Source organism: Zalophus californianus, chromosome 7 (assembly GCF_009762305.2).
Source record: "Zalophus californianus isolate mZalCal1 chromosome 7, mZalCal1.pri.v2, whole genome shotgun sequence".
Lineage (NCBI taxonomy): Eukaryota > Metazoa > Chordata > Mammalia > Carnivora > Otariidae > Zalophus > Zalophus californianus.
The window spans coordinates 80,028,436-80,045,061 of record NC_045601.1 but is presented as its reverse complement, the minus strand read 5'-3'; positions in this window follow the sequence as shown (position 1 = coordinate 80,045,061).

The following is a 16,626-nucleotide window of genomic DNA, read 5'->3' as shown; positions in this document are numbered from 1 at the left end:
ATCATAACAATACTTTATCTGTATTTGAATGTCATAGCTTGCCAAAAATATTTTCAACCGTTTTAGTTTCAAATCTGAAAAAAGCTATTTTTATATAAAGCTTTTCCCTCCCTGGCACACTTAATATGTTCTTGCCAATTTTACTGTTTTTATGAGGTAGTTTAAACATCAGCAAAACTTTATTATTTTATAGTTGGATATTAATATTTACTAACAAAGCAGAAATTCTAATGCTTTATGGCTTTGTGAGGATGGGTGTCATGATAATCCACTTTCACACCATAGATTCAGGGCCAAGCGTGGTGCTGGGATCATAGTTGAAAATTCAGTAAATATTTGTGTCATGAATCAACAACAGCTATGCTAAAATGGAGCCAGAGGACATGAAATTGATACTTTCTACTCTGAAGACCTTTATGAAGTTGTTTTAAAACTTAGTATTTCTCATCTGTCAATACAAAATTCCTTTGACATATAAAATCAATATATTATTCACTTTCTGAATATTCTTTTTACTGTTTCCACGTAGGTCTCAAGTCTTTTCATAATTTGTTGAAATGTACTTGGGCTTATTTAAATATATCATTATGCTAATTCTCCAGTTTAGATCAAAATATCATTACCATGTAATAATATGTATTTATTCTCCTAAAGGGAAGGTAGAATGATGCTAAAAAGAAAAAAAGAGAGAGAGAGAGAGAAAGAAAATCAAGATATTTGTCTTCTATTTGGCCCTAGGGATATTTATTACATAGTATTTGCTGATTGCCTGCATGATATCTATTCTCCCTTTTTCTTTATTAAGAGTAACCCTGGTTGATGTGTCCCACTGACAAAGTACATTTTCTTATCTCCTTTGTAGAGAAACAGAGTAATATAAAAGCAGAAATTCTTGGGTGGAGTTTCTGGGAATCCTGTTTTGTGATGAAGATGCCTGGGTTTCCTGACCCCATCTTGAGCAATGAGAGAGCCTTTTTTTTTTTTTTTTTTAAGATTTTATGTATTTATTTGACAGAGAGACACAGCGAGAGAGGGAACACAAGCAGGGGCAGTGGGAGAGGGGGCAGTGGAAGAGAGGGAGATGGGGGGGTGAGGCGGGGAAGTGGGAGAGGGAAAAGCAGGCTTCCTGCTGAGCAGGGAGCCAGATACCAGGACCCCGGGATCATGACCTGAGCTGAACGCAGCCGCTTTACAACTGAGCCACCCAGGCACCAGAGCAATGAGAAACACTTGATCATGGAAGCCTAGTGCTAAGGATCCTGAAGCAGAAAGAGCCTAGGTTCCAGATGATTGTGTGAAACTGCCATTTCAGCCCTGAACTGCCTACCTCTGGACTTCAACTTTAGTATGTCACTCCTGTTTCCTGTCTAAGCTAGCAGCTAAACACAATTCCTAACTTACCAAAGATATAATTTTGAGTCTTAGTAAGTACAATATGATTATAGTCCAGTCATAAAATGCTTTGGTTTTTCAATTTAAATGTGTTAGTCATAATGTTAATTCATCTCACAAGCCTTTTCTAAGAGATAACTACTTACATATTTTCCTTCATTCCCTATGTATTTTCTGAGCAGTCAGTCATTAGGGCCTTAGAATTTGGCAGCATATATTTTGAAATGTGTATGTTGAGCTAAAGTGCTAAATAATTTTTGTTTAGCCATGTGTAATAAATCAGCAATAATAAGAAAATGGTATAATTAACAATTTTGTACTCATGATTAATTCAATCACATAGCTAAATATGTACTTCAATGTTACCCAGGATTTTCCTCCTTTAATAAAAATGCATATTTGAATATTATGAAGATTTGATTCTCTACAGTTGTGAAAGTAATACACACTGTGTAATTCTTTTACTTTGGAGAAAGTCACAAGATTACCTCAGCAAATTGATAAAACAATTATTTATTAAGGACCCCAACACAGCAACGCTGGTCCCAGACAAAGGGAATTCATGATGTTCTCTCCAAATTATCTGATAAAAAGTGCATGACAACTGTTCTGATTGTATGTTTTAATTTTGTTTGCTATTATCAATTTCTTTTTTTTAAGATTTATCTATTTATTTGAGACAGAGTGTGTGCGAACAGGGGGAGGGGCAGAGGGAGAGAATCTTTCAAGCAGACTCCATGCTGACTGCAGAGCCCCATGACCCATGAGATCATGAGATCATGACCTGAGCCAAAATCAGGAGTTGGACACTTAATAGACAGAGCCACCCAGGAGCTCCTATTATGAATTTTTTTTCTAAGAGATGTCATTGTCAATTGTCCAGGTACTTTCTACCTGGGGGAAAAAAAAACCTGTGAAAAACACAAAATCTACATGAACTAAAATCTTGGAAATGTGTGATGAAGGCAATTCAACAGCATTATTCATCATCTGGAATCTTACTTTTATCTAGACACTAGTCAAGGATACTATCAACTGGGATTTTCTTATTAGGACTGAAAAAAAACTACAAATACCAAGTTCTTCCTACTTGAATTCAAAACTTTGCCTAGAATTGAATCCATTAAAACATGATAAAGTAGTTTTGAATAAATATTGAAGAATTCTTTATTTTTGAGATCTTACGAAGAATAAGTAACTTTGAAAATGTTGGCAAAAACACAAGAGACTATTTCTTTCTGGCACATCCAGACATCTAATTCAATATATGAAGTTCGTCTCATTTTTAAAAATATAGTTCAAAATTAACACACACATAAGTTTCTCAAACTTCCTTTTCTGAAAATATTTTTTCCTATTCAAGATGTTAAGGTCAGAATCACCTTTGAAAAATTATCAGTTGGTTATTTCTACAGTAGAAGATCTTTGGTTTGATGTGACATCTGTCCTTTAGGGTGACAGTAATTTTACTCTCCTGAGACAGACACACTCTGTCACTTTGTATTAAAAGAGTTTTCAATTTCAAGTGATCAGGAGGAATGACTTTCGGAAAGAATTAGTAACTCACTTTTTGACTAAAATACATTTGTTTAAAAACACTGTTTATTCTGAACTCTTTTGATTTCCAGTAAATAAATGTGTTACCTGCCATGGGTGGATATAAAATAGCTGCTGGTAAACTCTTTAAAGTATAAAGCCATCTCGGCATTAAAAAAAAAGTTCTCCCTCTAGTGTTAGTCTCTTGACTTAAAGGAGATTCCTGATCGGTGATGTCTAGATTCCTATTTGTGCCTCTGTTTCATTTAACAGTGTGCACTGGAAGGCTTTAGCATAGTTGAATTCAGCAAAAATAAAAAATAATTTTTTACAAAAAATATACAAAAACGTTTTATATAAAATGTATGCAAAAATATATTCTGTGACCTAAAGAACAAAAACCTTGCATTAGTTCATTTGTCCGAAATAAAACATACATTTGATGTGTTATCAATTCTTAAGGGGGGAGAAAAAAGCAGGCATCAGTTAAAAAGAAATATCAGCAGCTCCTGGTGGCTCAGTTGGTTAAACAAACATCTGCCTTCGGCTCAGGTCATGATCCTGGGGTCCTGGGATCCAGCCCTGCATCGGGGCTCCCTGCTCAGCGAGGAGTCCGCTTCTCCCGCTGCCCCTCCCCCATCCGTGCTCTCTCTCTCTCTCTCGCTCTCTCTCTCTCGCTCTCTCTCGCTCTCTCTCGCTCTCTGTCAAATAACTAAAATCTTAAAAAAAAGAATTATCAGATTAAAAGTTATAGAACCGAAAATAATGGCAAAGGTTGAAGTTTGCTGGTCATGTTATTGTTTTGGTGAAAATCTGATGGAAATTCGTAGCTATCACATACCAAGTAGAATGTGCAAATATTTTCTCCTTTTGCTTATTCTTAGAGATATGTATGCTCATGCTCTTTAGGGAGAAAATTCTTCCCACCTATGAAACTGCTCAATTTATCTGGAGAACATTTTTACCTGTCTCCTTTTTCTCACTATGATGCATACTGCACTCTTTCCTTTATTAAGAGCTTTATCTGAACTTAAAAAAAAAAAAGTTTAGAATTAAAATGGTTGCCATCTTCTCTTCCATCTTTTAAATATTGAATTTAAAGACTGTTCTTGATCTTGTCTCCTTAAAATATGAATAAAATTGTTAACTAGCTTTTTAAAAATATTTTTAGTTCCTCTCTGTGTGGCTTTGATTTTTTAAAAACCATTCACTATGCAAATCAGGTGAATATAGTCCTTCAGAATTCAATTTAAGCGATTACAACTAAAACACAGATCAGAGGTGAATACTTTGGTTAATAATCAGGTTTTCAAGAAATTTTTACATGTAATAAGTAACCAACTCTCAGACACTTTTTTCCTTTACTAGAGTCTGTTTCATTTTTACTTTCTACTGTCTTTTGCATATTTTCAATGCCCTCTACGAATGTATTTTCTCATAATTCAGATTTCGTCCTATAAGAATCAGAATCCCATACTGATTTATGAAGATAGTTTGGATTTTACCTTCTTGAATTACTATCTGGCCTGGCTCAATGGACTAAGATTAAGAAGAAAGAAAAGCCCAAGCCCTACGACTTCCCCTTTTCCATCATTTTTATAATCTCGGTTTCATTTCACTTGACTGCAAACATGCACCCAAGAAAGAACACTTCCTGTTCAGAATCAGCTCAATGCCAAGATACAGCTGACCCCTGGAGTGACAACCCCAATCCCCATTTATCAAGGGTTTTCAAATCACTGATATAATATCTATACCTATATTGACATATACATTCCTGTACCATGAATTTTATGCATGCATAATAAAGTTGAAACATTTATTAAAGATGCTGAAAAGCCAATAACATTCATGGGTGTTTTTTCCTTATCTCTAAAAAAACTATCTCCACCAAATTAGCAGTATTTTTCATTGTTAATGAAATTCCATGAATTCATGGAAATTCCATAATTCCATGATTCTATATGCAAACTAGAGCTTTAGACAATTCATAATTTTTTTGCAATTTTCTGTTAAGGCTGATTATTTGGTTTAAGAAAACTGTTTACACTGATAATCAACTAATCAAAAATATTTGTTAATTATACTGTATGCTCAACAAAATGACATTAGTAGTTATGATAGTTGAGCTTCACGGTCACCCTGAGGCTGGGGAACACCCTGAATGTGCGGATGCTCCTCACCTCCAAGAAATCTCTGGTGCTAACAGTGATTGTTTCAAACGCCACGCAACACCAGCCTGATATCAGGCTTGCTTTAAGAGGCCAGTTCATCTGAATTTCCTACAATTTGAGGTCTCATAATAACAATTCTTCCATTTCTCTGGAAGTCATATTCTTCTTTCTCCTTCCTTTTCCCTGATCCACTTTTCCAAAGAATGAATTCCAATGCTCATTTGGTCTTCCCATATTATATTCTTATTACATGAGCAATGATGTTCACAAAATCAGTTGTGCCTCCTCATTGCCATCTTCAAATTCTTTCATCCAACAAATTTTTTTTCCAGCTTCTTTTTTTTTTAAACCGTAAGATACCTAGGAATAAATCTAACCAAAGAGGCAAAGAATCTGTACTCAGAAAACTATAAAATATTCATGAAAGAAATTGAGGAAGACACAAAGAAATGGAAAAACATTCCATGCTCCAGCTTCTTTTTTATCCTCCACCAAGGATATGCTCATGAGTCAGGCATAGTACTTGGCCTCCGTGATCTTGCCTGCTAGGGGCAAAGTAGAAGATAGAAACTGTGTAGATCTCATTCACTGTCATACCTTTGTCTTAGTTTCCTTGGGCTGCTGTAACAATTTACCACAAACTAGGTAGCTTAAAAGAATAGAAATTTTTCTCTCACAGTTTTGGAAGTCAAAAGTCTGAAATCAAGATGATGAAGGGACATGTTCTCTTTGAAAAGTCTAGGGAAGAGACCTTCCTTGCCTCTTTCAGGTTCTGGTGGCCCCACATGTTCCTTGGCTTTATGGCAGCATAACTCCCATGTCTGCCTCTGCATTCAGATGGATTTCATCCCCACATGTATCTACGTGCCCTCTCCTCTCCTCTCATAATGACACTAGTTATAGGATTTAGGGCTCACCTTAACTAATTACATCAGTGATGACCCTATTTCCAAATAAAGTCCCATCCTGAAGTGTCAAGTAGACATGAATTTTGGGGGGACACTACAACCCACTAGAGTCCCCACCTCCTAGAGTATTTCTTAGAACTCATGTTTAGCATAGAATACATGGCAATATTTAATAAATATTTGTTCAATAATGAATGAATCACTGAAGGAATAATTAATTAAAGTGTTAGGGGAGCCCATTTGAAGAGCACTGACTCCAGTCCAGACTGGGTCAGAAAAGGCTCTCAGGAAGAAGTACCCTCCAAACCAATGATTTTTAGGATGATGGAGGGATAAAGGGAGGGATGAAGAAATGGGGACAAGAGCAAAGAGTGTCAGGCTGTGTGGACAGCACATACAGAGACCTGCTCAAAAGAAAACATGGGGCAGTCAGGGAATTGTGGTTGGTGTGACTCGGTATGGAACAGCCAGGTGGAAGTGATGAGGACTCATCCATGAAGGGTCTTGTAACACACACACACACACACACACACACACACACACACACACACACAGCCTTTTACCTTGTGTCCCCCAGGAACAACCCTTTGGCAGTTCTAAAGTTAGAGATGAAAGAAGCTTCAGACCAATGGTTCTTAACTATTGAAGAGATGACCAGTTGTTTTGAGAATCTGATAAAAGCTGTAAATCCTTTCCTTAGAAAAATGCACATATTTGCAAACAGAAAATTTTGAGAATTGAAATATAGGTCTATGAGCTCCATGATAATAATTCTTAGCCAAGACTAGCATTGGGCAACTGTTCCTCAGAACTGCTTTTGCAAAAATCACTTGGCTCTAAGAAGGAACTTACTGCAGAAATTGAAATTTTAGGGAGAAACTGATTTGTCATTGGTCATCTATGAGAACCTAAAAAACTAGGGATGAGATTTCCTTAAGAAATTTAGTATCTTGGGGCACCTGGGTAGCTCAGTCAGTTGAGTGTCCAACTCTTGATTTCTGTTCAGGGCATGATCACAGGGTCCTGGGATCGAGCCCCACATCAGGCTCTGTGCTCAGCGTGGAGTCTGCTTCTCCCTCTACCTCTGCTCCTCTCCCCTCTCGTATATTCTCTCTCAAATATGCTAAGCAAAACACAATTATTACATGATCTCACTGATATGAGGAATTTGAGAAACAAGACAGAGGATCATAGGGGAAGGGAGGGAAAAATGAAACAAGACAAAACCAGAGAAGGAAACAAACCATAAGAGACTCTTAATCTCAGGAAACAAACCGAGGGTTGCTGGAGTGGAGGGGGGTGGGAGGGATGGGGTGGCTGGGTGATGACATTGGGGAGGTATGTGCTATGGTGAGCTCTGTGAACTGTGTAAGACTGATGAATCACAGACCTGTACCCCAGAAACAAAGAATACATTATGTTAGTAAAAAAAAATCAAATAAATAAAGAAAATCTTAAAAATAAAAGAAATTTAGTATCTTATCAGAATGCCTAGGTGTTAAGTTTGTTCTGCAATAGTATAGTGCTATTGTTTTCAAAGTGAATCTCTCTGGTTTGTATTTGTATAATGTGTAATAAAAATAGAACCTACCTCCTGGTGTTGTGGTGATGGTTCAATGAGTTAGTACAAATTACGTATACCTGGAACATACACTCAGAAATGTCAGATTATCATTATCTTGATAATTCTCCTGAAATATTAAAACTTACACTAACAAGATCCAAACCATGGGGACCTAAAACTGACACCATCTTTTCATTCTCGTGCAACGTGATCTGGAGCTCAAAGTTCTTTCACGTCCTCAGAATGTCCCATGTCTGATTAAAATTCCGCCATACTCTATAGCTGGCTATAAAGGCTGGCAAAGATTGTTCCCGAGAAGAGCTCAGCCTTGGCTCACTGCACACCCAGGGGGTTGAGATAAGAATGGCCTGGCTTAGAGCTCAAAACTGATACTAACTTGATGTGGGCTCTGAGTTCCTGCATTATCTTCTGAAGTCTTTCTTGATGTTACTACATGGCTCTAGAAGCTCTAGACTGTGCAGAGAAACGGCTCCACACCACATAGGCACTGATCTGGTTCTGGTGTGCCAAAGGGGTTGACTCCTTTTTCATTTTTGTCTCCTCTTCCCTTCCCTCTCTTCTCCTTCACTTCCTTTTCCTTCTTCTCTTCCTTCTCCTTCCCTGCCTTTACCTGGGCCTTCACCTTTACTTTCAGCTTTGCCTCAGGACCTAGACCCTTAGGCCTAGTTATTCTTTGGTTGTTGTAGCCCAAGGATCCCCAAGTCAAGGACCCCTTCTCCCCACACACAATGGTTCAAAGCAAATCAACTCTTACAGAATTGCTTTCTCCCCCTTCACTGAAAATGGGGTACTTTGAAGATCACAGAGATTCATTGGCTCTTTGATGTGTGAGTCCATATTGGCTTGTTATAGATGTCATCCTATAAGTCATATTCAAGGGCTAGTCCTGAATGGGATGGAATAACATGTGGTGGGAGGGGGGAAGGGAGAATGCAAGCAGGTTCTTGAGGGCAATTATAGAAATCTCACTTAGTCGCTCATTTGATCCCTCAACAAATGCTCTCTAGAAAACCTCTTCAGGTGAAGGAAATTCTTTAGAAGATGATGGCTTAATGAAGCTGGTGACTGATATGATTTTAAAAATAATTATCTGGGACTATTGCAGAGCTAGACCAAATGCATAGGCCAGTCCATCACCTTCTCCTCTTGTTCCTGCGCAGGTGGCCAGATAGTTGAGCTACACCTCTTCCCTCACCATCTCATCACCCAAACTCCTTGTATTCATCCCTCAGGTCTTAGCAGAACTGCTATGGGCTGTCAAACATGCTCTTCTAAGCATTCCCTCAGATACAGGAAGTGATGCAAAGGTCAGAGGTGCATATGGCTCAGGGGAGTCCTATAGACAAGGCGAGACTCCAGACTGACAGTAAGGCAGACACTTCCCTTGCTTCAGCTGAGCGTGTGAAGATGCAAACATGGGAGATATGGGTAATGCTGCTGGCAGGGAAGCAAAAGTAGGTATCTCGTCATAAACACAGAGCTACTCCTTCATTTGGTCCACTTCATTATCACCTTTGCTCTCAGGTTCTACTGTAGGTGCCAAGCGATATGTTTATGACATTTACTCCTAGATGAGGCCCCAAACGGGCAGGGTCCCCATTGAACTGCAACCCCAGGCTCTCCTTATGGGGCCCTTCACAGGGGACTGTGTTACTTCCATTTATTTACTTGGCTGCCAACCCAGAACAAGAAAATTAGCTGTGGTTATGAACCTATTATATGGTAAGCCCACCTTCCATATGTCATTAGGGAAACTCAATGCAGTCAGCTATTATCACCATTCTAGAGAGAAGATTTAGGACTTGCTAGTAAGTAGCAAAGCCACCATGAGTCTATCTGGTTCCAAAGCCTTTCAAATATATTTGGCTGTTCTCTTAACTGCTCTGTTGCCACAAACGTGTAAACCTTGAGTCAATAGCTGAACAAAAACTTTATAGAGAAGCCATTAAGCAGTCAGGGGACTCTAATTCTATTCTTGATTTTTAAACAAACTTTTCAAATCTGGGTGCCATTTCCCTTACCCACTCCGCAATGTGGTCAGCCCTCAATTGCTAAGAGAAATTAGAATAATTTTAGGTATAGATTATCATAAAATGATAATCGACAGGGTAGAGGCATCTAATTCCATTACATAATATTTTGCAAGGAGGAAAATAAAACTTGCTTATATTATCCTAAAGGTTATACTGTTAAAAAACAAGAGGTTAATACTGTAACTCTCAAGTAGTACTTTTTTCTGTCCAGGAAGTAGAAAGACATGTATATATCACATAGTATAGAATAGTAACTAAAGAATCAACCTGAAAATTTAATTTCATTCTTTTAGTCCCTATCTCACAGACTGGAATATGAATATCCAGTGAACCCCCTGAATATCTGAGGGCTAACTATTAAAATCTATACCATCATTCATCCCCCAAAAGCAGAGTGAGGCATAATGGAATGATCTAATTAAGTACATTAAACTAATTAGGAAAAGGATTATGTTGTACATTTTCTTCTTAGTATTAACTTGAGACTATTAACTAAAATGTGTTAATAGCAAAATAAAATATATAGATACATCTCAATCCATCAGCTGTAACACCAAACAGATCAGCAGATATAACATATGGAAATAAAAAATATATTATCACATTCCCTAAGAATATAAGGATAACTTTTTTCTTCAATTTTCTGTTAATATGGCACAAAACTATCCAGAAACTGAGGTAATGCCCCTAAAAGTTGTTTTAGTAGTGGAACAAAGCATTATTAATCTTTTCTTTTTTCAAAATCATCCCACAGTTTTCAATAGGATTATTTTCAGTATTTATATATTTGTTTTGCAAATGTGGACACATTTCTTCCCATTGGGTGGTCTATTCAGATTATGTCCTATTTCCTACATAGCTGAAAATATTGTTACTATCTTCATCATCTTTCAAAAAGTACAATGTCATGTGCTAATTTTTAGTAGAGCCAATATTTCTGACTATAATATAAAATCCATCTGGCTGCTGAACTACTAAATGAATGTTTTCATTAATCATTTTCAACCCTTACAAACCTTTCTGTTTAGCCTAGATAGGGATTAACACAATGGCGTGAGACGGCTGCAGTTGTTTTTTTCCTCAGCGCATCCAATCGGAAAAGCTCCAGATACATACATCCTGGAATCCACATCTTGCCCCCGCCCCCACCCAGAATGATTATGGACAATTACTTAGCATCTCTGATCCTTTTCCCTTGTTAATAAAGTGATGATAATAATACCTATTATTTCAAAGGACTGTTGAAAGGATCAAAGGAGAAAACAAATTTAAAACACTTACCAAGAGCCTGGCATTTAATAGATACTTACCAAATGTGGTTTTCCTTGCTTTACCCCTTTGACCTTGCCTGTGACTCTGAACGGGCTCTGCGCTCAGATGCGTAGAAGACTGGGGTCTTGACATCTTTTCTAACTCTTCTCTTTTACCCTCCACTGGTTCTCTAAATATGAAACGAACCTTGTTCTTTCCCAGGTTTTTATCTTTTCAATGATAAGATATTAGTTTTCATTAAGACTGTATTTTATGTGCCATTTCCCAATAATGTGTGAAGTTAACATTTTCTACTTCTATCATCACAAAATTTGTGATCCCTTCGAGTCAATTTATTTGGTTTGGCCTGGCAGACACTTCCTTGATCTTCCCTTCTAGGGAGTTAGTGAAGATTGATAGTTGATAGCATCTCCGGAGCATGGGGGTTCTCTGGGCATCCCTTATCACTTGACTTTCTCAGATATCACTCTGTCTTTTTGACCAGAAGAATTTTTATATTAAAGTGAAGAGTCGAACCAGGAAAATTCACTCTTGACTTACTTTGGGGGAGGCATATTATGAGTAGGTATTTGTTTGTTTTTTGGATTTTTTTCAGATGTTCCAGTTTCTAAACAAGAATATGTATAGCAGGACTCCTGGGTGGCTCAGTCAGTTAAGTGTCTGCCTTCGGCTCAGGTCATGATCCTAGGGTCCTGGGATCCAGTCCCTCACCGGGCTCCCTGCTCAGCGGGGAGCCTGCCTCTTCCTCTGTCCCTCCCCCCACTCATGCTCTCTCTCTCTCTCTCTCTGCTCTCTCTTTCTCAAATAAATAATTAAAAAAAGAATTATAAAATAAAAGAATAGGTATAGCATTTCCCAAATTCTACCCTCCAGTAGAAGAAAGAATGTGAGGCAGCATATTGTAAAAACTAGGAGTCTGTTGTTCACTTGCTAGCTTGTTGCAAAGCTTAGGATCACCACTACTTAAATACTCTTTTTTTTTTTTTAATTCCTTTTTCGTCGGTCACTATTACTGGCTTTCACTTCTTATGCTTGAGGAGGAACGTGCCAATAGGAAACATGATTAAGTCCCCAAAAGTCATTATCAGATCTACCAATGGTCTACATTTGTGGACAAACTGTACCCCACTGTCTAACTTTAGCTGCTGCTTGTTCTGTAAGGAATTTTTCTGGAACACAACCAGGGTGATTCATTTACATGCATATAGCTGCCTTTGTGCTATAGAGGCAGAGTCAAGCAGTTACAATAAGAATGTAAGCATTGCAAAGGCTAAAATATTTCTCATTTCAACCTTTAGAGAAAAACTTTGCTGATTCGTAGCTTTTGTAGTAAGATTGGAGAACGTTTCCTTATAGGGTGCCCAGAGATACAGGCCATTTTCTGTTTTTCAGTGCCCTCCTGGGGAGAGCTGGTACCGTGAATTTCAATGCTCTGGGGTGTGGTGGTGTTGACAGATTTGGGTGTAGTACCAAGTCACTTGACCTCTCCAAACAGTTTCACATAGTGGGCAGTCAGGAAATACGACTTGTCCTCTTTTCTCTACAAGGAAGCTTTGTGTTGAAAATATTAACGTGTGAATCCTGCTGATGTAAGAAGTTAAGTATTGGATGTCAGAGGCAGATCTTTCAGCACTGAACATCAAATAAACCATTTTTTTAAGGCCCAGTGCTAATGAACAATAAATTTCCTTGCACTTAATCAGTCTTCAGGCATTTATTCAATACTTACTTAGCTTTCTGATGATACTCCAGCTAAATCTGAAATGTCAATTTTTTCTTTCCTACTTCCACATCATCCAATGTTGTCCGAAAATACCTGCTACCTTTTGTCTGTTGCTTGATAACGTTTTTTTGTAACTGTTTTCTAACATCATTTTCATCATTTCCACATAAAAACAGATCTCCATTTGGGATGCCTGGGTGGCTCAGTTGGTTGGGCGATTTGACTCTTGATTTCGGGTCAGGTCAGGATCTCTGGGTTGTGAGATTGAGCCCCACACCAGGCTCTATGCTAGGCATGGAGCCTGCTTAGGATTCTCTCTCTCCCCCTCCTTCCACCCCTCCCCAGTCCCCACTCCCTCCCCTCCCCCCTCCCTCTCTAAAAAAAAAAAAAAAATCCATTTTACATTGCTAGAGCATTTACCTCTTGAATTCAGGTTTCTTCACTTAGCTCTGTCCATTTTTGTTCCAAAGTAAGATAAATAAAATAAATAAATAAATGTGCTGTCACCAAAAATTTTGAATTTCATCTGTTTTTCCTTCCCTAAAAATGAATGCTCTTGAAAAATACTATAAGTGTTGTTATAGTCCTTAATACAAACAAATGTTTCTCTGCTTTTATGTCAGAATTCAACTTAAAAAATAGACTTCTCTGATGTATTTGGGTACAGCATTTAGTTTTTCAAATTCAACCAGGTATATCTATCCTTTAGTTAATTGAGAAAACCTTAACCAAATTAGGGACTTTTAGTAAGTTCTTAAATATAAAGTCTAACAAAAAAGAATGAAGAAAATAGTCTTTTAAAAAAAACTCTATTTGTTTTGTTTCTGTTTTTCCCGAGGAAAAAGATGAATGAGCCAATAGAGAGTGAATATCCTAATTCCACATGGTGGATGAAGGGTTTAGCCATGTTCAGGCCGAATCCTCCAAAGGAAGTCTACCCTAGGAAATGCACCTGAGCCATTTCTAATCTTTCTGATAAATGCTCCTGCAGTTCCAGTTTCAGAATCAATTGGGGCAAAATTTGAAGCAGGGCTTCTGAAGCAGTGGCAGGTCTGTTCTAGACAGGTATACATAGTAAATCAGAGCTTTCACATTTCATCGCCTGCAACTAACTCAAACTGTCAGTATGTGTAAATCGTACAGTTAAAATGGAGGACCGCAAACAACAGGAACAACAGTATTAGATACTGGAAAGGAATCTGAAGATCAAGCTCTTAGAGAAATAATCAACTGGGAAAAGTCAAACTTAATGCCAATATTAAGATTAAGATTTTAATGTTAGTTTACAGATTGTAATATTAAAATGGAGCCAAATACTAATTAGGTTGCATCAGGAACAATAATAATAGAGTGAATCTCATTTAATTCATTAATTCGATTAAAAAGTAGCTGCTGAAGGGGCACCTGGGTGGCTCCATCGGTTAAGCTGTTGACTCTTGATCTCAGCTCAGGGTCGTGAGTTCAAGCCCTACATTGGGCTCCAGCTAGGCACGGAGCCTACTTCAAAAAAAAAAAAAAGTGGTCGCTGGAGTATGTGAGTCATCAAGGCTTAAATGTAAAGATAAAAAATAGTAAATATTATTCATATGAACATATAATCGTCTGAACATCTGAATGTCTACTGGTAGCTGGAGGTCCTATTGCCTCTAATTTTTAAGAAATAAAATATTTACTGATACAATCAATACATAGATCTCTGCAACTTAGTGCAGGATCCATATTTATGCTTCCTTAGGAGAATGCTTATGAGTTCATCTGGAGGCAAGAACACATACATTCCTTCTCTCTCACCTAGGTGGTTCTGAATGTTTTCAAACTAAGGAACACATTTAGAGCTATAATGAGCTTTAAAATTCATCAAGTCCAAAAAAAAAAATTTCATCAAGTCTAAGCTTTGTACATTAGAGATGAAATAGCTGCGTTCAGATGATGTTTAATGACTTACTGAGGCGACAGTATGATATCTTCTAAACAAGTTGGGAGTTGAATTCAGAGAGATACAGTAGCACCCAATAAGCATTTCTAAATTGCAGTACACCACAGACTGAATTAATCTCTCCTTCCCCAGTTCATCCTATGCAGTGTTTGTGCCTCTACTTTAGAATTTTCCTTCATATGTGTTGGTTTTATATCTGACTTCCTCATGAGATTATGTATCTTTGGAATCGGGAGCCTCAAATTCAATCACTATGGTATCCCTCACTGTGGAGAGATGAATAGTGAACATATATATTAGGTGCTCAATAAATACTTTTTGAATCGATATGGAAGAAGATGTTCTTAGATTACTAAAAACAAACAACAAAAAACACAGAAGAAATAAAAGAATGAAAAATTCCTTGAAAAGACAAAGTCTGCATATTTTAATGAATAGAATGTACATATAAAATTTCCCCTATTTATTACTACAGAAATTGAAGAGAAGGATTTTCAATGAAGTCACTTTGTTTCCAATCCTTTAATTCTCAGGAGGTGGAAGTAAATGCTCTCTTTTTATGCTAGCAGATCCTAAATAAATAACAAACACCACTATAGTTCTGATGAAAGTTTTGATTCCATGCTTTAAAAATCAGATTGTATTGGGTGCCTGGGTGGCTGAGTTGGTTAAGCGACTGCCTTCTGCTCAGGTCATGATCCCGGAGTCCTGGGATCGAGTCCCATATCGGGGTCCCGGCTCAGCAGGGAGCCTTCTTCTCCCTCAGACCCTCTCCCTTCTCATGCTGTTCCTCTCTCTCTCTCTCTCTCTCTCAAATAAATAAATAAATAAAATCTTTAAAAAAAATAAAAATCAGATTGTATTGTTTCTCAAGTCACTATGACCAGAGGTTTTGTAGTAAAGGATGCGATTTAACAGGAAAACAAAACATTTGCAAAGAAGTCCATAAATCTACACTGGCATGTAACAGGAGACAGATTAAACAAGAATTTGCATCAAAGCCCCTGCTTGTACACATGTGAATAAAGGAGAAAAAATGCTTTGCACTAGACGACAGAGAAACACAACAGTTGGGCACCTGGGTGGCTCAGTCGTTAAGTGTCTGCCTTCGGCTCAGGTCATGATCCCAGGGTCCTGGGATCGAGTCCCACATCGGGCTCCCCGCTCTGCGGGAAGCCTGCTTCTCCCTCTTCCACTCCCCCTGCTTGTGTTCCTGCTCTCGCTATCTCTCTCTGTCAAATAAATAAAATCTTTAAAAAAAAAAAGAAACACAACAGTTAATATTCGAGAGGGGTAAGTATCAATGACTCTAGGCTGCTGACAGCTGTAGCCCAGAATATTCACTGGAATCCTATTTGATTCACTAGAAAAATTAGGCCTCTCAACCAGCCCTGGCACCATGGTGAAGGGGTCCAGAAATATTGGAAATAAAATGAAGGGTGAAGATCACCTTTTTGAGGGGATGATAAATAAGTAAGCTTTATGCCAGCCCTCGTACATTAGCTTTGTGATTCTCTAACTTGAAAAGTATCCTGGAGCCACATCCAAGGTCAGCGGGAATGAATGCCCGAGAAAGGCTGATTTTGGTAGAGGCGGGGGTCAGGTGTTGACTAGGGAGGGACCTACAGAGGGTCATGTGGATGTTTATATTTGGCTCCAGACATTCAGCTCCCAGTTCCCACAATGGAATTCTGCACCTGCACCAAATTGTGCTAGCAAATTTATCAAACTGAAGGAGTGGGTCATGGGAACCTCTAATTTGGAGTTGGGGTCAGAAACACAGGGAACAACTTGGATTTGGGATTGGTGTCTGAGTAGGAGTGGGGTGGGGGGAAGCAGTCTTGTAGGACTGAGCCCTTAACTTGAGAGATCTCTTGCTATTCCCAGGTAGATAATATCATAATCACATTAAATTTGTTTGACATCCAGCTGGTGATGCACAACTGTTTGGTATTGAAAGAGGACTTCCACTACCTCCATTGTGACCTCAAACTTTCTATAATTGATTAAGTTCTTCTTTCTAGCTTATCTCTTAACTTAGGCAAAAGACCCTGTGGGCAAAGCATC